Source organism: Akebia trifoliata, unplaced genomic scaffold (genome assembly GCF_017979445.1).
Source record: "Akebia trifoliata isolate Shusen 1 unplaced genomic scaffold, ASM1797944v1 Contig01306, whole genome shotgun sequence".
Taxonomy (NCBI): domain Eukaryota; kingdom Viridiplantae; phylum Streptophyta; class Magnoliopsida; order Ranunculales; family Lardizabalaceae; genus Akebia; species Akebia trifoliata.
Genome location: NW_028237662.1, coordinates 35,776 through 59,106, shown reverse-complemented (window position 1 = coordinate 59,106; position 23,331 = coordinate 35,776). Strand labels below are relative to the sequence as shown.

General features: G+C 34.9%; 1 pseudogene; it reads left to right on the top strand.

Moving 5' to 3' along the window:
• The first annotated feature begins 19,862 nt into the window (after window positions 1-19,862).
• Window positions 19,863-21,208, top strand: LOC147380551 (F-box protein At2g26160-like; annotated as a pseudogene).
• The last annotated feature ends 2,123 nt before the right edge of the window (window positions 21,209-23,331 follow it).

The following is a 23,331-nucleotide window of genomic DNA, read 5'->3' as shown; positions in this document are numbered from 1 at the left end:
CTTTCTCTACAAGATGTCATTAGAAAATAGGGAGAAGAAGAAAATTTACAGGGAGAAGAAGAAAATTTACATATCATAAGAAGACGGGGAGAAGAAGAAAAATTACATTGCTATACATACAAGAATTTATTCAAAAGGAGTTCATTCGAAACCTACAACAAGAAAATTTACAAGCGTTATAAGTACTTAATTCATTTATATCTCTTATTTTCATTAAAATTTTTGTAAATGTATGAATTAAAAAATAATAATAACAATTAAATGAAGTCATTATAGAAGATCTTATATGTATTGCAACACATATAATTTATAATCGGGCTTAAATTCTTACATATCAAGTACATCATCTTTGTAATAAATAAATATTTTTTTCTCTCTCTTCAAGTCAGTGATTACATAAGTGATTTGTATTTTTCAATTAGAAGATATTTCGGATGGTAATAATTTCAAAAATATTATTACGTTGTAAGTTTTAAAAAACATAATTATGTGAGTTTATTATATGATTTAACACATTCTAAATATCACTAGAATGAATTATAGATCAACTCAATAAATTTAAATTATTGGTAGTTTTATGTTAACTTCATATAAACTTATTTTAAATAAAACAATATTGTTACTCCAACGATCTTAATCGATTTAGTAAATTATTATAGTATATTTATTTGATAAATCACATATTTGAATGTACAATCATATCACAAATGGTTACATCTGAATGTATCAAAATATTTTGATATATGAGACAAGCGAGGCATCTTACATCCTGAGTATGCATAACAGTTTATATGTAAATATAAAAACAATCCAGACAACAACTTATAAAGATCTTTTACTGTCATAATAAGTATTAAATCAAATTAATAAAATTATGTATAAAATTAAGTATGAAAATATTAGAGTACAACCACCTAAACAAATCACACTCTATAACTAAACATTATCTTTTAATGACTTATTTTAATCAAACTATTTTTCCTTTAAAAGATAAAAATCAAATTGCTTTCACGTGCAGGGCATACTAGTATTATTAAGAAATGTGGATTACTTTTTAATTTTTTTCCCTTCATTTAACAGTTTCAAAAATAACGAAAAATCTTTTCCTTTTCTTTTTAAATAAAATTCCTCGATCAACTACTTTTTTACTATAGGCATTTATGCTTAAAATCTTAAATAGCTTATTATTTCTTATCTTTTAAGTAAGACTAATCCTGCAGACAATTTTCAAGTTTAACATTCTAGTTGAGTATCTTTGATCGAAGGTAAATGTTATCTTTGGATTTCAACATCTTTCAGTATTTAATTTTAAAAAACTTATTCATTAGAGAATAATACGTTATTTCGATTAATCAGCTATCAATGTTGCATAATTTTTTTGTTTTTATTTTTATAAGATTATTTATCTCACTATCTTTAATTATTTTATATTGGATATCTCTTTTTTAATCCTTTTTGGTGTTTTTTTTTTTAATTTTAGATCCAAATTACATAGTTTAATTTTTTTTTCTATAAATACGATTCTTTTCTTGTGAATTGAAACATTAATTTTCATTTAATTGATGAGAAAATAAAAAAGATGAATCAAATTAGGAAATGTGACCCTCCACATTATACTTTGTATTCTTTGAAAGATGTCATGGGAAAAAAGGAGAAGAAGAAAATTTATAAGACGTCATTAGAAGACGGGGAGAAGAAGAAAAATTACATTGTCATATATGCAAAAAAATTATTTAAAGGAGTTCATTTGAAACGTACAACTAAAAAATTAACAAACGTTTTAAGTACTTAATTCATTTATAAATCTCTTATTTTTATTAAAATTTTGTTAACTTATGAAATAAAAATAATAATAACAATTAATGAAAAAATTATTAGAAGATTTTACCGGTATTGCAACAGATATAATTTATAATTGTGTTTAAACTCTTACTTACAATCAGTAATACCATCTTTGTAATAAATAATATTTTTTTTCCTCTTTAAGTTATCGATTACAGAAGTGATTCGTGATTTTTAAATTATAAGATATTTCGTGTGATAATAATTTCAAAAACATTATTACATTAAATGGGAGGTTATAAGTTTTTAGAAAATACAATTATTGTGAGTTTCTTATATTGTTTGACACATTTTAAATTTTACTAGAATGAATTATAGATAAACTCAATGAATTTAAATTATTGGTATTTTCATGTTAGCCTCATATAAACTTAACTTAAACAAAATAATACTGTTAATCTAACGGTCATTATGGATTTGATCGAAGGTAGATGTTATATCTGGGTTTCAACATATTTTTTTTATTTGGGTTTCAACATCTTTCATTATTTCGATTTCAAGAAACTTATTCATGGGAGAATAATACGTTATTTCGATTAATCAACCACCAATGTTGCTCAAATTTTTTTGTTTTATTTTTAGAAGGTAATCAATCTTAGTATCTTTAATTATTTTATATTTAATCTCTCCCTTTTTTTATCTTTTTTTTACAATTTTAGATTTAAATTACATTATTTTGTTTTTTTTCTATAAATGTGATTATGTTTTTTGCGATTTGAAACATTAATTTTCATTTTATTGATGAGAAAAGAAAAAATATTTAATAGATTAGAAAATATGACTCTCAACATTCTTTTTATTTTTCTTTATAGGATGTCATGGGAAAATAGGAAAAAGAAGAAAATTTAGAAGGAGAAGAAGAAAATTTACAGGATGTCATGGGAAGATGGGGAGAAGAAGAAAAATTACATTGCTATACATAAAAAAATTTATTCAAAAAGAATTCATTCGAAACATACAACCAAAAAATTCACAAGCGTTTTTAAGAACTTAATTCATTTATATCTCTTATTTTCATTAAATTTTTGTAAATATATGAATTAAAAAATAATAATAACAATTAAATGAAGTCATTATAGAAGATCTTATATGTATTGCAATACATATAATTTACAATTAGACTTAAATTCTTACATATCAAGTACATCATCTTTGTAATAAATAAATATTTTTTTTCTCTCTTTAAGTTATTGATTACATAAGTGATTTGTACTTTTCAAATTATAAGATATTTCGGGTAGTAATAATTTCAAAAATATTATTACGTTCTATAGGAGGTCATAAGTTTTTAAAAAATATAATTATTGTGAGTTTATTATATTGTTTGATACATTTTAAATGTCACTAGAATGAATTATAGATCAACTCAATAAATTTAAATTATTGGTAGTTTTATGTTAACCTCATATAAACTTATTTTAAATAAAACAATACTGTTAATCCAACGGTCTTGATCGATTTAGTAAATTATTATAGTATATTTAGTTGATAAATCACATATTTGAATGTGCAATCATATCGCAAATAGTTACATCTAAATGTATCACAAATGGTTACATTTAAATGTATCAAAATATTTTGATATATGAGATTAGAGAACCATCTTACATCTGAAGTGTGCATAACAGTTTATATGTAAATATAAAAACAACCTAGACAATAACTTCTAAAAATATTTTATTGTTATAATAAGTATTAAATCAAATTAATCAAATTATTTTGATGTATAAAATCATGAAAGTATTAGAGTACAATCACTTAAACAGATTACATTTTATAACCAAACATTATCTTTTAATGACTTATTTTAATCGAACTATTTTTCCTTTAAAAGATAAAAATCAAATTGCTTTCACGTGCAGGGCATACTAGTATTATTAAGAAATATGGGTTATTTTTTGTTTTTTTCCCCTCCATTTAACAGCTTCAAAAATAATGAAAGATCCTTTCTTTTTTTTCTAAATAAAATTCTTCGATTAACTATTTTTTTATTATAAGCATTTACGTTTAAAATCCTAAATAGCTTATTATTTCTTATATTTCAAGTAAGACTAACCCTACAGGCAATCTCCAAGTTCAACATTCTAGTTGAGTCTGTTTACATCTGGGTTTGATCGAAGGTAGATGTTATTTTTGGATTTAAAAAAATTTATTCATTAGAGAATAATACGTTATTTCGATTAATCAACCACCAATGTTGCTCAATTTTTTTATTTTTATTTTTATAAGATTATTTATCTTACTATTTTTTATTATTTTATATTGGATATCTCTCTTTTAATTATTTTTATTTTTTTTTTACAATTTTAGATCAAAATTACATAGTTTCGTTCTTTTTCTATAAATGTGATTCTTTTTTTATGATTTGAATTATTAATTTTCATTTGATTAATGAGAAAATAGAAAAGATCAAATAAATTGAGAAATATATTCCTCAACATTCTTCTTATCTTTTTTTGTATGATGTCATGAAAAATTATTGAGAAGAAGAAAATTTACAGGATGTCATGGAAAGACAGGGAGAAGAAAAAAATTAAATTGTTATTTATACAAGAAGTTATTCAAAAGGAATTCATTTGAAACCTACAAACCAAAAAATTCAGAAACGTTTTAAGTACTTAATTCAGTTATAAATCTCTTATTTTTATTAAAAAATTTGTTAATGCATGAGTTAAAAAATAATAATAACAATTAAATGAAGTCATTATAGAAGAGTAATTCGTCGTCGTTGAAGGAGGAATGACACTTCCATCGAGGGTTTCGCAACCAATCCGATTCGTTTGGCACTCAAATTCAACCAATATCAAAGCTTCGGGCCGTCGATCCTTGATTTCCAAGCTAACTCATCATGTCCAACAGCCACAACTGTAAAGGACTCTCAATTCTTAGTAGTAATTTTAAATTTCGAAAATGTGCATTTAGGTTTTTAAGAAAACTTGTTGTTTGTATTTATAAATCATATAAATCTTGTGTCCGAGTTTAAATTCATGTTAGAATTCGAGATTTAATGTGTTTTTATCAAGTTTTAATGACAAATTCATGGGGCGGGTTGTAGGGTTTGAAGAATGGAAGAAAAACCCAAAAAATGGATTGAGAAATCGAAAGTTCATGAAAGTGTTCAGTGATGTCGGCAGGAACCGTCTGTGCTACCAACACCTGCCGAAGGACATACTGTCTGTCTCACCGATAGAATCATACTTTTGTCCCAGACAAAATAGTTTAATCAAAACTACTTCTGGCTTTTGGGTTGTCTTCCTCATGCCTTATACATATTTTTCCACTTTTCATTTCATTAAAAATATTTAAGTAAATGGAGGACATTTACTTTAAGTTCTTTAATGAAATTAAAATGTTACCCCTCATTTCGGAATAATGGGAATGGTTTTAAGATACAGATATCAAAGGATCAAAATTCAAATTTTGATTTCAAGAACAAAACGTAAATTTTGACATTTTCGATATATTTTCAAAAAAGTTAATATTTTTCGCGCTACTTTGAATTAGATTATAAAAATTATATGGTGTCGAATCTCTTGCTCAAAACTTTCATTTCTGTAACACCCCGTATTTTTAACTCGTATCTCGAGGAAATCAGATAATATTATTTGAAGAATATTTTATAAAGGAAAATTAGAGTCAAGTACCCGGATTATGCTATGTTGTTTTTTTATTGAAGATCGACTTCGCCATTAGTTTCAAAACGATCGAAATAATATTTTAGCCTGTAAGCAAGTTTGAATTCAAGTTCGGGTGAAAAAGTTAACAAATCCTCGAATTTCGCGTTAAGTGGGACCCCAAAAGAGTGAATTTCGTTAGAGCGAGAATCAGGAAGATTCGACCACACCATTAGGACCGCAACGAAAAATTATTCGAAATGGTATATTCGTTTGTCATTTTTCGAGTCCAAATAGTCAAGTTACGGTCGAATCGAAAACTAAGAAATAAATAAGGAAATTACATAGTATGCCTCGCCCTTGTTATAAAAGAAAATTTATTTTTCTTTTAAATCACTTTCCTTCTTCTCCAAAGCATCCAAAGCTCAGATTTTCTCAAAAACCTAGGGTTCTCCTCTCTTCTCCTCAAGATCCGTTAAGAATGAATGACCGTTGAACTTCGACGAAGAAGACAAAGTTGTCGACTACGACGATAGCTACAACCTCACCCTCCTTGTTAACCCATCCTCATTTGTTTTCCCCATCTTCCATCAAAACCCAGCCGTGTGTTCGAGTGAATCTTAATACATCTTCATCAAGGGTTCCATCGAGTGAGAGTTAGGTCCACCATTCATTGTAGAAGCAAAGGAGCGTCGTCGTCAAAGGGGATTGCAAACCCTAGCTCACTTTGCATCAAACTCAACTCAACACCAACTCCTTCACCACCAACTTTGATCCTTATACGAGTTCATTGCTTTCGGCGTCCACAAACAAGTAGGGGACTTTCAATTCCTATTGGTAACTTTAGATTTCTCAAAATGTGCATTTAGGTTATTTTAATAAAACTTATTGTTTACTTTTGAATCGTAGACGGTTGTTGTTTGATTTCAAATTCATGATAGAAATAGGTATTTTTTTTATGTTTTATCGAATTTTGATAACAAAATCGTGGGTGGGTTGAATGATTCGAAGAAGGGAAGAAGAAATTGAAAAAAGGGATCGAAAAATCCAAAAATCGCGACTGAGGTTCAGGCTGTAGGTGGGAAGGGTCGGTGCCACCGGCACCTACCGAAGGCATTCTGTCGGTCCCACCGACAGAATGATGTTTCTGCCACCAACGAAACCAAAGAACGCGAGAAAATTTTGTTCTGTTGGCAGGATCGTCGGTCCCACCGACATCTGCCGATGACCAATATGTCGGTTCCACCGACAGAATCCTGGTTCTGCCACCGACAGCCACCGACAGAAACAGTTTTGATCAGAACAGTGTTCTGACTCTTGGCTTGACCTCTTCACACCTTATACACTATTTCTTACCCTTCATTTCATTAAAAACATTTAATTCCATTTACTTTAAGTTCTTTAATGAAATTAAGGTTTTACCCCCCATTTCGGAACAATGGGAATGGTTTTAAGATCCAAATCTCAAAGGATCGAAATCCGAATTTTGGTTTCAAGAACAAAACGTAATTTTCGACGTTTTCGGCAAGTTTTCAAAATGTAATAACTTTCGCGTAACTTTGAATTAGATTACAAAAACTATATAGTGTCGAATCTCATGATCGAGACTTTCATTTCGAAAAACCCGTTTTCAATTTCGAGAACTTTAAAAAATTGAATTTCTGACACTTAGCCAAATTTTCACCAGCTTTCTCTTTTTAACAACCTTGGTTCCGAGCATCGTTGGGATTTTGTTTTGAATAAACTTGATGGTTTTCAATGGAAAGACCAAAGAATGATTTTGAAATATTGAAAATGGATGGTCGATGTGAAAAGATGAAAATTGAGAATGTCGAGAAGAATGAAAAGGGTGAACGGAAAATGTAGAATCGTCAGAATCACACCGAGGGGTGATGTCTACATTTTACATTGTATGTTGTGTGTAGGTTGGTGAAAGGATATCCAGGTTATTAATGAAAGGGTTGCATGTTTATTTCTGATTATGTTAGCGTGCGCTGAGTACTGTTGTTTATTTTTAGGCCGGGTGGCCACAGTTGCATGGTAGGAACTGGATATCCATTCTCAACCCTGTTCTGTTAATTTCTCTTCTGTTTTAAATGAAAAACTATATATATACGTAGCTATTTTGTGAGCTACTAAAGGGTTTGTGAATGCCTGAAGGGATAGTGCGTCACATCATCCGGAGGGGTGCACTATCCTGGGATGTACGGTAGGGACCACCAAATTCATACGTGGTATGGGACGCGTATGAGAGTGGAGTCACAACTGGAATCCGGGTTCATTCCTTACTTATCTTTACCAGTGAACGTGTATTGTAAAGGTGGTCGTATACGAGTGGAGTGTCATTTGGGAATCACATGCACGCCTGATAGGCATAGACGAAGATGATTGGTCAGTGATCACTAACAATCTAGTAGTAGTCGAACGTTCTGACACATCGAAAAGAGACCCATTGCTTACGGTCACGTCAAACGGCCAGCCTGAGCCGGATAAATGGTCACCGTGTGGTAAGCGCAGCGACCGGCCACAAAATCAGGAACTAAAAGCCAGATTTATTGTTTGTAACATCATGTCCCAACTGGGAGCGATCCAGTCGTGAATCCCAACGCTCAAATTCCATTACTCCACCACTTGTATTATGTATTTGCTGTTATATTTTGAACTATAAACTGAAGAGCATGTTTATTATTTTAATGTTGCCAACTGTATTTGCGTAAAATGGAATTTGTATAATGAGTATGGATGATTGATGCTAGGTGTTATTTTTAAACTGTTTAGTTGCTCATCCCTGGCTATATGTACCAGTTAAATCGTAGTTTCTACTGTAAAACCTGCATGTTTTGAAATACCGCAGTATGATTATTCAATCACGTTAGGTGAGGTTATTAGTAGGAATTGTTTGTGGACCTACTGGGTAACCATTGTTACTCACCCTTTCCTTCCATTTTTTTTTAGTTGCAGAGCCTGTGCTTGGGGAGGCGAGTGTTGAGCCATCCGTCGAGGAGCATCTGGTTGGTCAGATCGACGATCAGTGTCCCTTACCCGGTGAGCGTCATGACTACTTCTACTAGGAGGCTGTTCGTTCTAGGAGAGGTCTATGTTTTTGGGGCCGAGTGATAGAGCTATGTTAGAGTGAGGATAGACTTTGTAATCCTGTATAACTTTATACCCTTTTGCGCAACTCTGATCTTGCCTATTTTGTTGTGTATAAGATCTATTGTCTTTCGTTCTTTAGTCATTGTGAATTCGTTGCTCTATACAGGATTGTTTGGTATTGTTTATCAGGTTTGAGTTCCGTGAAACGCTAACATAAATAGAGGAGACCATGCCGAAATTTCGAGGCGCCACCTAGCGCCTCGAGGCGCCACCTAGCGCCTCGAGGCGGTATTGGGATTTGTGTTAGCATTTGGCGGGGCGTCACAATTTCTAAGAATACGTTTTCAATTTCGAGAACTTTGAAAAATTGAGTTTCCAATACTTAGTCAAATTTTCACTAGCTTTTTTAATTTTGGACAATTTGCCTTCTCGTACCTATGGGACTCCGTTTTAACAAAAAATTAATAATTTTTCGATTGAAAGATCAAAGTGAATTTGAATACTTGAAAATAAAAATAAAGGTTTGGATTTGAAAAGATGAAAAGTGAAAATATCGAAAGAATGAGAAAGGGATGAAATGGTAAAATGTCAGAATCACACCCGAGGGTTGATGTCTATATTTTACATTGTATGTTGTGTGGAGGTTGGTGAAGGGATATCTAGGTGTAATGAATAGTTGTATGTTCATTTAAATTATGTTGGCGCAGAGGCTCCGAGTACTGTTATTTATTTTAAGTCGAGTTGTCACAGTTGCATGGTAGAAAATTGGATATCCATTCTCAATCCTGTATAGTTAATTTCTCTTTTGTTTCAAATGAAAATGATATATATATATATATATAATATATATATATGTAACTATTTTGTGAGCTGTTAAAAAGTTAATGAATGCCGGAGCGTCATATCATTTGAAGTGGTGTACTATGCTAGGATGTACGATAGGGGCCATTAAGCTCATACGCGGTATGAGACGCGTATGAGAGTGGAGTCACAATTGGAATCCAGGTCCATTCCTTTCTATCTTAACTAGTAAATGTGTATTGTAAGGGTGGTCGTATACGAATGGAGTGTATAACTTGGGAATCACATGTATGCCTGATAGGCATAGACGAAGATGATTAGTCAGTGATTACTAACAATCTAGTATTAGTCAAACGTTATGACACATCGAAAAGAGACCCATTGGTTATGGTCACATCAAACGGCCAACCTAAGCCGAATAAATGGTCTCGCAAGCGTGGTAAACAGCGACCAGTCACAAAATCAGGAACTACAATGTTATTGAGAAATATCATGTCCCGACTGGGAGTGATCCAGTCGTAAATCCTAACTCTCTAATTCCACTGCTCCATTATTATGTATTATGTACTTATTGCTTTATTTTGAACTATAAAATGAAAAACATGTCTATTGTTCCAATGTTGTTATTTAGATTTGTATAAAACTAAAATGTATAATGAGTACTGATGATTGATGTTATGTGAACTTTTAAAATGTTTAACTCCTCATCCTTGACTATATGTACCAGTTAATCGTATTTTTTCTTATAAAACTTTGCATATATTAAACTGTTCAGCATGCTTACTCGATCATGTTTAGGAGAGGTTATTAGTAAGAATTGATTGTGAACTTACTGGATAACCATTGTTACTCACCCTTTTCTTCCTATTTTTTTTTAAGTTTCAGAACTTGCAATTACCGAGGCAGGTGCGGATTCGGCAAGTGAGGAGTACCTAGTTGGTCAGATCGATGATCAGAGTCTAGTGCATGGTGAGCATTAGGACTACACCTTTTAATGTTGTTAGTTTCGTCTAGGATGTATATAGGTTTTTGGGGTCGAGTGTTAGGTTCATGTTAGAGTGAGTATTTTTGTAATTATGTATATTGTTAAACTTCCATATTTTGATCTATTTATATGTTAGATATATTTAGTCTTCCACTGTTCTCTCGTGTTTGCATTTTTACACATGATATGTTGTATTCTGGATTATCAGGTTTTCGAGTTCCGTAGAATATAACATAAACAGAGGGGAGCCATGCCCAAATTTTGAGGTGCCACCTAGTACCTTGAGATTTGACCTTGGATTTTGTGTTAGCGTTTGACGAGGCACCACAAACCTTACCCTAATCTTACCTTGTCGATTCATTGAATCGAAGAGTAAGGCATGGTTCTTTGAATTGATGTTACCCTAACATTGCCTTGTCGATTCGTAGAATAAAAGAATAAGGCTTGGTTTGTTGAACCGACCCTACCCTAATCTTACTTTGTCAATTCGTTAAATCGAAGAATATAGCTCGATTCGTTGAATCGACCTTACCATTTTCTTTGTCATTTTCGATTAATTGAAACGGCTTGAAAACTTGACTAAGTAGAGATCACAAAGTTCATAGATTTTAATAACACAAATTCATAGTACATTTTTTCTACCTTAAAGAAAATAATTTTTAATACCATCCTTCTAAAAATATGTTTTTTTCATGTAATCCTGAGTTCAAGTTCCTGAATATACTTGGATCAAGCCCTCAAATAGAAATTAACCATTTTACTTTACTAAACGGGTTTAAATTGAGTCCCCCGAATATTTCACAATGGATTAGAAATTAAGAAATAAATTGAACTTAGCTTAGAGTACGTAGACTTGAATGAGTTGGGCATAAAATTAGCCCCAAAATTATACTGTTTTACCCGGTCAAGCTTCTAATAAATAAATTTGACTCGGCTTGCCCCACGTCACTTTTTTGCCAAGTTAACTCAAGTAATAAATTAGTATTAATTAGCATGGCATGGTATAATTAGTGAGAATCGTGGATCTCAAATTGAATCCATATCATTTTTACCTTGTATTTCCTTAAATAAGGGCGTGGGTTTCAATATACACCAAAGTTGATGGCCACAGAAGAACGCCCTAACCCTTGGATTTTCTTAGAAAATCTAAAATTAGTGTAAAATAGAAATTTTAAAATTAATTTAAATACCTGGCTATACCACAACCTCTGCGGTACTTTTTCCATTCCTATCCCTTTGAAATAGTGTGGCAATTATAGATCCTCTGCGTGAATAGGTGAGTATTGCTCCAGACCAGGCAATATAACTTGGCCATAGCACAAGTTGCCTGTCGATATCATTATTAAGAGGTGGAGTTCGTTTTAGTTAGTTGTCTTCCTAGGCATGTGTTTTGGCCCGATGGCTACCCTTGTAAATGAAGTAATAATCCACAAAAATCACTTTTGTAAATAAATAGTGATTCGGTGGAGCACCTTGGTATGTTAAACCTATACATATCCACCAAAAGCAATCATAGTGACGCCCCGCCAAACACTAACACAAATCCCAAGGCCAAATCCCAAGGTACTAGGTGGCACCTCGAAATTTCGGTATGGTCTCCTCTATTTATGTTAGCGTTTCACGGAACTCAAACTTGATAAACCAATTTATAACCAAACCTATATATAAAGCTGTAAATACAGGGAATGAACAGCGGAAGACTAATTACATCTAACATGTAAGTAGATCAGAGTGCGGAAGATTTAATCATATACAGGCTTACAAAATACTCTCACTCTAACATAGGCCTAAACTCTCAATCCAAAAACTACATACATCCTGGATGAAACTGGCAATTCTAACGGATGTAGCCTTAGTGCTCACCAGGCAATAAACTCTTATCGTCGATCTGACCGACCAGATACTCCTCAAATACTGACTCTACGCTTGTCTCGGTAGCTGCAAGTGCTGAAACTAAAAAAAATAGGAAGGAAAGGGTGAGTAACGAAAGTTACCCAGCAAGTCCACAGCCAATTCCTACCAATAACCCTTCCTAAGCATGATCGAATAAAGCATACTGAATATTTTTAATACATGCAAGGTTTTACAAGATAAAATACGATCAACTGGTACATATAGCCAGGGATGAGCAACTAAACAGTTTAAAAATTACACATAACATCAATTATCCATACTCACTATACATTTTTCATTTTATGCAAATAATGTTGACAACATTAAAATAATAGACATGCTTCTCAGTTTGTAATTCGAAATATAACAACAGATACATAATACAAGTGGTGGAGTATTGGAATTAAAGAGTTGGGATTCACGACTGGATCGCTCCCAGTCAGGACATGATATTCCTCAATAACATCGTAGTTCCTGATTTTGTGGCTGGTCGTGTCTACCACGCTTGCGGAACCATTTATCCGGCTCAGGCTGGCCGTTTGACGTGACCGTAAGCAATGGATCTCTTTTCGATGTGTCAGAACGTTCGACTACTACTAGATTGTTAGTGATCACTGACTAATCATCTTCGTCTATGCCTATCAGGCGTGCATGTAATTCCCAAAATGACACTCCACTCGTATACGACCACCTTTACAATACACGTTCACTGGTAAAGATAAGAAAGGAATGGACCCGGATTCCAGTTGTGACTCCACTCTCATACGCGTCCCATACCACGTATGAGTTTGGTGGTCCCTACCGTACATCCCAGGATAGTGTACCCCTCCGGATGATGTGACACACTATCCCTTCAGGCATTCACAAACCCTTTAACAGCTCACAAAATAGCTACGTACATATATGATTTTTCATTTAAAACAAAAGAGAAATTAACAGAACAGGGTTGAGAATGGATATCCAGTTCCTACCATGCAACTGTGGCCACCCGGCCTAAAATAAATAACAGTACTCAGCGCAAGCGCTAACATAATCGGAAATAAACATGCAACCCTTTCATTAATAACCTGGATATCCTTTCACCAACCTACACACAACAAACAATGTAAAATGCAGACATCACCCCGCGGGTGTGATTCTGACATTTTACCGTTTCATCCCTTTCCCATTCTTTCAACATTCTCATTTTTCATCTTTTCAAATCAACCATCCATTTCCAATCTTTCAAGGTCATTATTTCGGTCTTTCCATTGAAAACCTTCAAAGTTTATTCACAAACAAGGTCCCGATGATGCACGGGGCAAAAGTTGTTAAAAATAATGAAAGCTGGTGAAAATTTGGCTAAGTGTCGGAAACTCAAATTTTCAAAGTTTTCGAAATTGAAAACGAATTTTTCGAAATGAAAGTCTCGATCATGAGATTCGACACCATATAGTTTTTGTAATCTAATTCAAAGAAACGCGAAAGTTATTTCATTTTGAAAACTTGCTGAAAACGTCGAAAATTACGTTTTGTTCTTTAAACCAAAATTCGGATTTTGATCCTTTGAGATTTGGATCTTAAAACCATTCCCATTGTTCCGAAATGGGGGGTAAAACCTTAATTTCATTAAAGAACTTAAAGTAAATGGAAAGTAAAAATTAAACCTTAAGGGTGAGAAATAGTGTATAAGGTGTGAGGAAGTCAGGCCAAGAGTCAGAGTCTGTTTCTGACTCAGAACAGTGCTGTCGGTGGCTGAACCAGGATTCTGTCGGTGGAACCGACAGATTGGTCATCGGTAGATGTCGGTGGGACCGACGGTCCTGCCGACAGAACAAAATTTTCTCGCGTTATTTGGTTTCGTCGGTGGCAGAAACCTCATTCTGTCGGTGGGACTGACAGAATGTCTTCGGTAGGTGCCGGTGGCACCGACCCTTCCCACCTACAGCCTGAACCTCATTCGCGATTTTTGGGTTTTTCAATCCCTTTTTCGATTTCTTCTTCCATTCTTCGAACCATTCGACCCACCCACGATTTTGTTATCAAAATTCGATAAAGCATAACCAAAACACCTACTTCTACCATGAATTTGAAATCAAACATCAATTTCTACGATTTAAATGCAAACAATAAGTTTTGTTTCAAAATCCTAAATGCACATTTGAGAAATCTAAAGTTACCAATAAGAATTGGAAGTCCCTTACTTGGTTGTGGACGCCAAGGGTACAAGCTAGCACTACAACTCAAGGTTGGATGGCTCAAGAGTCGAGGTTGGGCTGACTTGGATGTGAAACGAGCGAGGGTTTGCAAGGTATCCGACAATGACGTTCTCCTTCGCTTCTACAATGAAGTATAGACCTAGCTCCTAACTCGATGAAGCCCTCGGATGGAATGTGTGGAGGTTTACTCGAGCTACCCGGCTGATTTTTGATGGAGGATGGAGAAAACGAACAAGAATGAACAACCAAAGGTGGTGAAGTTGTAGCTCTCGACGTGGCCGACAACTTTGTCTTCTTCGTCGAGGTTCAACTCGGCTTCGTTCGGGCTAGAACTTGAAGGGAATGGGTTGAAACCCTAGGGTGGAGAAGTGGCTGTCGTTTGGGGTTTTCTTAGAGAAGAAGAGGAAAATGAAATAAAAGAAATTAGATCCCTTTTTATAATAAAGCTGAGGGGCATACTTGTAATTTCCCCCTTATTTCTAGTTTCGATCGTAACTTAACTATTCGGACTCGGAAAACGACAAACGAATATACCATTTCGAATAATTTTTCGCTACGGATCTAATGGTGTCATCAAATCCTTTCGATTCTCGCTCTAACGAAATTCCACTGTTTTGGATCCCACTTAATGCGAAATTCGAGGATTTTATAACTTTTTCCTCCGAACTCGAATTCAAACTTGCTTACAGGCTAATGTATATATTTCGATCCTTTTGAATCTAATGGCGAAGTCAATTTTCCTCAAAATTAATCATAGCAATATTCGAGTGTTTTACTCTAAATCTCTCCTTCGACATTTTCCTCTAAATCTCACCATTTAATTTCCTCGAGATATGAGTTGAAAATCCGGGGTGTTACAATTTTCTTTGTCATTTTTGATTAATTGAAACGGCTTGAAAACTTGACTAAGTAGAGATCACAAAGTTCATAGATTTTAATAACACAAATTCATAGTACATTTTTTCTACCTTAAAGAAAATAATTTTTAATACCATCCTTCTAAAAATATGTTTTTTTCATGTAATCCTGAGTTCAAGTTCCTGAATATACTTGGATCAAGCCTTCAAATAGAAATTAACCATTTTACTTTACTAAACGGGTTTAAATTGAGTCCCCCGAATATTTCACAATGGATTAGAAATTAAGAAATAAATTGAACTTAGCTTAGAGTACGTAGACTTGAATGAGTTGGGCATAAAATTAGCCCCCAAATTATACTGTTTTACCCGGTCAAGCTTCTAATAAATAAATTTGACTCGGCTTGCCCCACGTCACTTTTTTGCCAAGTTAACTCAAGTAATAAATTAGTATTAATTAGCATGGCATGGTATAATTTAGTGAGAATCGTGGATCTCAAATTGAATCCATATCATTTTTACCTTGTATTTCCTTAAATAAGGGCGTGGGTTTCAATATACACCAAAGTTGATGGCCACAGAAGAACGCCCTAACCCTTGGATTTTCTTAGAAAATCTAAAATTAGTGTAAAATAGAAATTTTAAAATTAATTTAAATACCTGGCTATACCACAACCTCTGCGGTACTTTTTCCATTCCTATCCCTTTGAAATAGTGTGGCAATTATAGATCCTCTGCGTGAATAGGTGAGTATTGCTCCAGACCAGGCAATATAACTTGGCCATAGCACAAGTTGCCTGTCGATATCATTATTAAGAGGTGGAGTTCGTTTTAGTTAGTTGTCTTCCTAGGCATGTGTTTTGGCCCGATGGCTACCCTTGTAAATGAAGTAATAATCCACAAAAATCACTTTTGTAAATAAATAGTGATTCGGTGGAGCACCTTGGTATGTTAAACCTATACGTATCCACCAAAAGCAATCATACTTACATATTAACACGTGCCTCCTCTTAAGACATGCTTCCTCTGCACGTTTGCCTTGCACACGATGACCTTAGGCTTAAGCCTTTCTTGAATCGTCAGAGATGCTAAACCCCTCCTTCATCTTATTTTTTTGAAGGAGCTCACTCCAATTGAATCCATGAATTTGAAGAGATCTACAACTTGAATGGGTACCCTCTTGCTGCCCAAGAAACTTACGATCAAAGGATCTAATCGGTGATTCGCTTTTTGATCAAGCAACTTTGAAATCCTAAATCTACAAAGGGTACATCTTCGGGGAAGCCCTCAATTTCTGTTTGAGACCCCGACCATCCCCACATGATTTCTCATGGTTGCCTATTCGATTCCCATGAACAACGCTTCGATTTTGTAGTAAATCGACCTTGGTCACAATCCTTTCATTCAATCTGGCAAAAGAACATAAAAAAATAGAAAAATAAAAGAACACGAAATCTCTTACGTGATTCAACAAATGTGCTTATGTCGTCGGGGTCAAGGAGTTATTCTTTTATATTTTCATGACCTCCTCTCCTTGGTCTCTTTCCTCCCTCCTTAGTCTCCCTCCCTCTTTCTTCCTCTGTACCTTTTTACAATGGCCTAACCCCCTTTAAATAGTAAACTCTCACTTACTAAAAAAAAATCTTTGTGGCTACGTGGCTTTTGTCATTATGACGACCACACATACTACGATTTGGAGTCGCCACCATTCAAACTGTGAATGGGTGTGAATGGTCACCCGGTGCACATTTTTTGAAAAATTGTCATTTTTAGCGTTAGTGACTCGCAATGGATAGGGAACTAATCCAACCTAAAGGTTCGGGCAAGCGGCTCGATTGGAGAAAATGGAAGGTGTTAGGCACCCTTTTCTCCCTACCAAATGGTGGAAACCTCTACACAACTCGGTTACTTTGATTTTGACAAAATATTAGAAAATAAAGTGCTACGTGGAAGTGCTTATACTCTTGATAGGAATTCATTTTTGACTTGATCATAGGGTCATTCCATTAATAGGAATGACCCTTATGAACCTTAGCCTTGGGGTCCAATCATCAAAAGGGGTAAAATAAAATATAAGAAAATGGGTGTTAGAAGAGGGAAGAGTAGAAGGTTAGAGAGAGAGAGGGGAATGGGAAGTCTAGGACCCACCTTGTAGCCTTCAAGTTCTTCTTTTCTTCTTCCTTTAACTTCTCTTGAGTCCTTGGTGAGTTGAGAATGAAACTTTTCTTTTTTTTAGAATATGTTATGAGAGATTAGTAAGAAAGAGTAGAGAGGGTATGCTTTTTTTTCTAGGGAGACTTGGTAACCATTTTTGAGGATGAGAGGGGAGGTATTTATAAATGTTTGGAGGGGGTTTGGGGGTATAATGGGGTGAAGAGATGAGAGAATAGAGAATGACATGGTTTTTAGAAGATGAGAGTATGAAATTTGGAGTGAATTTATGGGTAGTTTTGTAAAGAATGGAAATGGATTGTATTTCAACCCAAATGATTTGGATCCAACCCAAATGATTTGGATCCTACCCAAATCCATTTGGGTAGAGTGTTGGGTGGGATGAGATGAGTGATGGTTGATGAGAGGAGTGGGGGTGTAAGAGAGTTGTTTAGGGAAGGAGTGTTAGGTTGATGAAAATGGTAAGGTGGAGGGATGCGTAGTGTAAGGGATTGGTTGGTTGATTTTTGGGAGAATAAAGGAGATGATGCCATGTGACAATCATGATGAGAGGGTGAGGAATGAGATTGGTTGATTGGTTGATGGGGGTTGTTTGATTAGAGAGAGAGAAATGTGTTAGTTGATTGATGATGAATGAAGTATTGGTTGAGTTGATTTTATTGGAGTGTTTTAAGGAAGATGATGGGTAGAGATATGGGTAGTGATGTGGGTGGTTGATGATGTTAGATAATGGTGATGGATTAGGGCATGAGTGGAGGTGTGGGTGGTTGATGATGTTAGAGGATGAGATAGGTTAGGTTAGGGTAGGGTATGGGTTGAGTTGATTTTGGAGGGAAGGTGATGTGTTTGATTGATTTTTAGAGAATGGTGATGGAGGTAGGTGATTAGATGAGGGAGGTGAAAGGTGGTGGTGACATGTGTCATCTTTTGGTGTGAGGATTGTGATTGGTTGATATGGGTAGTAGTTGGTGGATTAGGGTTGTGGGTTGGGTAATTGGATATGGATAGAATGATATTTGTGGGCTTTTGGTGTTGGGCTTTGGTTTGTAGATTATTTTAGGTTGGGTAAGGCTTGTTTTGGGTTGGATTTTGAGGGTGGATAGGTTTTAGGGTTTAGAAGGTATGAGGTTATTTTTGGGTTAAGGGTAATGGGTTTAGGGCATTTGTGAATTTCGAGGTGGAGTGGTGGATGATAGATGAAGGGTAGGTTTTCCAAGTCTCACATTTTTTTAATTTTTTTAATTTTTTTGTATTTTTCTTGAGATTATTGATCTGATCAAAAATGTCATGTGTTTGGCGATTTGGGACTTTTGGACCTGTTGGAGAATTTATCAATTGTTCAATTTTTCTTGGATATAAAGGTGGAGCGGTGATGTTGAACACGTATAGGACGAGTCACAACCCTTTTCGTAGGTTCCCTAGACCATTGGGAGGTCTTAGGAGCCTTGGTTCAATTGAATTGCCACATTTTAACCTTTTGGGCCCTTGAGGCCCGTTGGCCTATTTCGTTTGGAAAGTTGGTATTTTGAAAGGGGGTGGGGTAGATGCCAACTTGTAGGATCCCTTTGGTGAACCTACTAACCCATTGAGAGGTGTTAGTGGCTTGGATTTCGGCGAAAATATTAGATTTTAATGCTTCGGGCCTTCGGGGCCCGTTGGCCAAATTCATCAAGAAAAACATTGTTTTTGGGCCTTTTCGAGTGAGGGCCCGTTCAAATTGAGGTGTCTACAATCTTAATCCTAATTAAATTAAAATTGTCACTTTTAATCCCATATAAAAAAATTAATTATCTATTGGGGAAGAATCCTCCTAAATTTAGATTTTTTCATAATTTTATAGAATTTTACCTGATTCTTTCTATGTGTTTATCTCGAGATATGTGTTGATTATGTGAATAAATGATTATATGAAATTCAATTTTAATCCCTCGACACATACCACTTATCTTAATATAAATTATTATTATTACTAATTTATATAGTATTAATGAGAAATGAACCAACCAGACTTGAGTTGGGCATTTTATGCCCGAGGTGGGTTGGGTACTGGCATTGGTTGGACTTGTTTAATCCGATCCATAATCATTTGGACCATAGTGTTCTCCTCGGTCATTGTGAGTGAGTGACCCATTCCAAAATGGAGCAGGAAAGACCGAGTTCAGTGAGTTCGACTCTAGCTCAGATCCATAACTCGTAATGCCACTCCTAAGTCGTATCCAAGCTCCTCGTTACACAAGGAATCCTATAAGACTAATAATACATACGCGTTTGACGTGGCAAATACACATAGGCGGTCTATAAACTATAATGTCGTACATACAGTATGGGTCTAGAAAAATAGTATGATTTTCTTTTTCTATTTCTAAATCCCACATCTACTATAACTTCAACTTAGTACCTAAAAATTGTTAGATTTATTTTCTTATAAAACCTGCTTAATCGCACCTTCATCGTACTAGTCGTTTCGATCGATCTCCTCTACTCTAACCTTCAATCTAAGTAAATTATAAGTTGTAGAGGATTAAATTTCTGCAAATCTAGGGTTAATTAATAACCTTTTCTGGTTTAATCCCAGATTCTTAACCAAAAAATTGTGATTCAATCTCTCCAGTTCATTCTATCCAAACAATTAAATGGGTGATTGGTCCAATCTCCCCAACGATTTGTTAATGGAGATATCCAAGCGGCTTACGACCAACACCAATTATGTTTGGCTTCAGGCTGTCTGTATTCCCTGGCGATCTTGTTTACCAAAGAAGTCACCACATCGCCTACCATGCCAACTTCCATGGTTGATTCTACCAGGCAAAGATAACCACACAACACATCGTGGCTCCTCCACTCTATCCACCAATAAGATTTATCACTTGGAACTACCAGAAGCTTGTGGTAAACATTGGCCTTTGTGGAAGATAGTCCAGCCATAACACCGTTGAATCCTTTCACAAGGACCCAAATCCAACTTCCACCAGTGACTATGTTTCCAGATATTCTTGATTTTCGGATCTCAGAAGTTGGTGAAGAATATCTTTTTACTTGGTCCCTAGGTGATCCTGGCCCTCTTAGCCTAGAAGACTTTAAAAAATTTTATATGCAAAAGATCGTCTTGTCTAAAAATCCTACAGTTGAAAATTTTATTGCAATGGCAATATGTAGAGAAGTGTCTAAATTGGCCTTTTGTAGATCAGGAGATGACAAGTTGACTGTGATAGAAGATGGAAGAAGTCATCGAGCCTATTCTGACATCATATATTTCAAAGGGCAAATTTATGTTGTTACACAGACAAGCAGTATTTGGTTGATTTATCTGGAGAGCTCTTGTTGGTCTTTAAGCACACAATAGAATCTGTTGTTAAAGATGAAAATGGTGTTGAAGCTGATTTCTATCAAACATTGTTTTTCAAAGTTTTTAAACTGAATCGTGATGGTCGGAAATGGGTTAAGGTGAAAAGATTAGGTGACTCCATGTTGTTCCTTGGTCACAACTCTTTCTTGTCTCTCTCTGCCAAGGACTTCACTGGATGTAAAGCAAATTGCATCTACTTCACCGATGATTATTTCGTGGGCGAGTGTTTAACAAAAACTTGTTGCGGGGGTCATGATATAGGCGTGTTCAACTTGGAGGACGCAAGTGTCGAGCCATTTCCATGCTACATGGAGGAGTCTATGCTAAAACAACCACCACCCGTATGGGTCACACCCTCCCTGTGTTAAGGCATTTTTATGTACGAGTTTGTTTAGTTGTGCATGAGAAAAGAATATGTTCTAAATTTATGTCTGGGATGACCCAGGATTTACTGTGATTCTCACAATTCTGACGTGGACATGCATACATAACCGTAGATGGTTTTTACTCGTATCGCGAGGAAACACATCTATGGTTATGTGCACATCCCACGTCAGATTTGTGAGAATCGCAGTAAATTCTTTTTGTCATTTCAGCATTTTCCTTTTCTTTATCTTCCCATTGTGCTATGAATGAAGGGTTTATTTGTTTCAGTTCAAGCAATTCACATAGCTATTTTAATTTAATTCCATTTATTGGAATTTTACTAAATGTGACATTGAATTATGTTTTTTTATTTCTTTTACCTTCTTCTTTTCTTAAAGTGTACTTTGCAAGACTGTCTTCTGATAATCATTTGGATAGGAAGCTGTAAGATCCGCAAGCCCATGGAACAACTTCTACTTCTAGCATGACAAAACCTGGTCTTATGGAAGAAAAATCAGACGTTACAGCTTCCAAGACTTGGAGGGTAGTGAACATGATTGACATCATCAAGTGCATGCTAGACTTCCTACTGCCACATTCATGGCACTCTATTTGGTTGGAGAGAGGGAGTGGGTTTCATCTGTTCTTGATTGTTTGCTCTGTTCAGTTTCAGCTAAGGTTCTCTTTAGTGTTGTTGGTCAACCTAACTGGGTCATCATGTCATATACATAGCTGGAAAGGGTTTAGACTGGGAGTCCTCGTGTACTCAGATCAGGGTCTTATGTTAGAAGGAAATATTTCTAGTGACCAGTATCCATCTTTTAGGAAAGTTGGTTTGCATTATGTTAAAAGTGACCAGAAATATCAGTGTTTGAATAACATAGAAAACAGTGAAAGCAAAGCTGTTGAAAAGTTGAGACATTTCTGATGCTTCCATATGCTGATTTCTGGAGTGATTTGAATAAATTGGAATTTATTAAGTTATTCGTTTTACGTTGTTCTTCAAAAGTCTCACTCATTTCGGCAAACAGGCTTATCGTGAGAGAATTGCAGAGCTATCTGTGGGTTGCGAAAATCTCACTTGGTTGGCTTTGGCCTAGAGGAAATAGCATGGTAAGCTAATGATTTCATGCAGGTCTGTTTCATGGATAAGCTCACTAGCTTTCTGCTTTCCTTGGTTCCCCTCCCCTTTTTTCTTTGTATCTGTTAAAATGTGTTTCATTCTGTTATTAAATGTGTATTTTCTTTTCTTTTTAAAGGATTGCATGCCTACCCTTGGTTTTCGATTTTGCGGTAATCCATGTGCTCTTTAACCTGACAATTTTTATATTGATTATGTAAATTGGAGCATGTTTGCAAGATAACTCTTGTATTACAAATATGTCGGTGGGTTGCATTTGATGGTGGGGTAAATTCCACTTGGAAGAAAAAAAAAGGATTGTTTACACCTTGGCAAAATGTGTTGCACAGTTTTGGTGCTTAGCTGATCCTAGCATTGGGCTTAGTTAGCTTCAGTTTGATCACACACTACATGAAAATCGTAAAAATTGATTAAAAAAAATTGTTGGGTGTAACCCGAGGAATTTTAGAAGTCCAACTTCCGTGGCCATGTGCCCACGAATTTCGAGTTTTTAGCTTCCATAAACACATTAAGTGCGAATTTTTCTTCTCTCTCGATTTCCTCTTTCACTTTCTATCTAATCGCTCGATTTCTCTCTCCATCTCAAAGTGATCTCGATCTCTCAGCATTGAAGATGATGGAGTGAAGTAATAGCCATTTACCTAAGCATCGAAGCCACTCTCGAAATTTCTCAAGTTGATGGATCAATACTATTGTTCAGGTTGTTGAAGATGAGATCCAGGGTTTCTAATTCCACAAGCTCTTTGGTCTCAAAGCTAAGTCGAAGCTAGATCTGTTGAACCATTTGAAGAATTTGAAAGCCTCCACAAGCTTTGCCCTGTGTCGCAAAGGTCACTGGTGGAGCCCCCAATAAGCTTTTCAAGATGTATAAATCTCTCTCTCACACACACACACACACACATTTTCACTTTAGATCTCATTAATTGAATCATTGGATCTATTGGTTAATTGCTACTTAGTACATCGATTTGATAAATTTTTTTTTTTTTTGAATTCTTCTGGATGTAGTAAGGTGGTGAG